A 412-nucleotide genomic window follows, 5' to 3' on the forward strand; every position below is an offset into this window, starting at 1 on the left:
ATTGGTGCTAAAACTTTAAGGAAGTGTCTCAGAAAAGCACCTATTCAGAAAAGAAAAAAGCTTGTATTTTTCTATGTAGTTTCGTTGCCTGCCTACTAAAGTTGTTCAGTGGTTTTGGTTTTGTTGTTTTCCTCGTTTGCAATCAGCAGTTTTGTTTTTGTTGTTTTTCTGTCTTGAGATTACTAAGTCAGTTGTTCTAGTCATGGGGGTGGATGCTGAGTTAGGGCGTGCGGTCAGGAGGCGAGAAGCCGCCGCTAAGTCAGCGTGGGCCAGTCAGGAGGCGAGAAGCTGCAGCTAAGTCAGTGCAGGGCAGTCACTAAGCGAGAAGCCGGTGCTGCGTCAGCGCGCGCAGTCAGGAGTTGGGAACTTAGCCCCGGCGTCAGCGCGGGGCAGTCAGGAGGCCAGAGGCCGG

At 50.7% G+C, this 412-nt stretch overlaps 1 protein-coding gene across 1 annotated transcript in view; it reads left to right on the top strand.

Moving 5' to 3' along the window:
- The window catches only part of STS (steroid sulfatase), a 103,422-nt gene that overhangs the window by 24,732 nt on the left and 78,278 nt on the right, over positions 1–412 (top strand). The window lies entirely within an intron of this gene.

This window comes from Otolemur garnettii, unplaced genomic scaffold, assembly GCF_000181295.1.
Source record: "Otolemur garnettii isolate 467f Iridium unplaced genomic scaffold, OtoGar3 scaffold00065, whole genome shotgun sequence".
In the NCBI taxonomy this organism is placed as follows: Eukaryota; Metazoa; Chordata; class Mammalia; order Primates; family Galagidae; genus Otolemur; species Otolemur garnettii.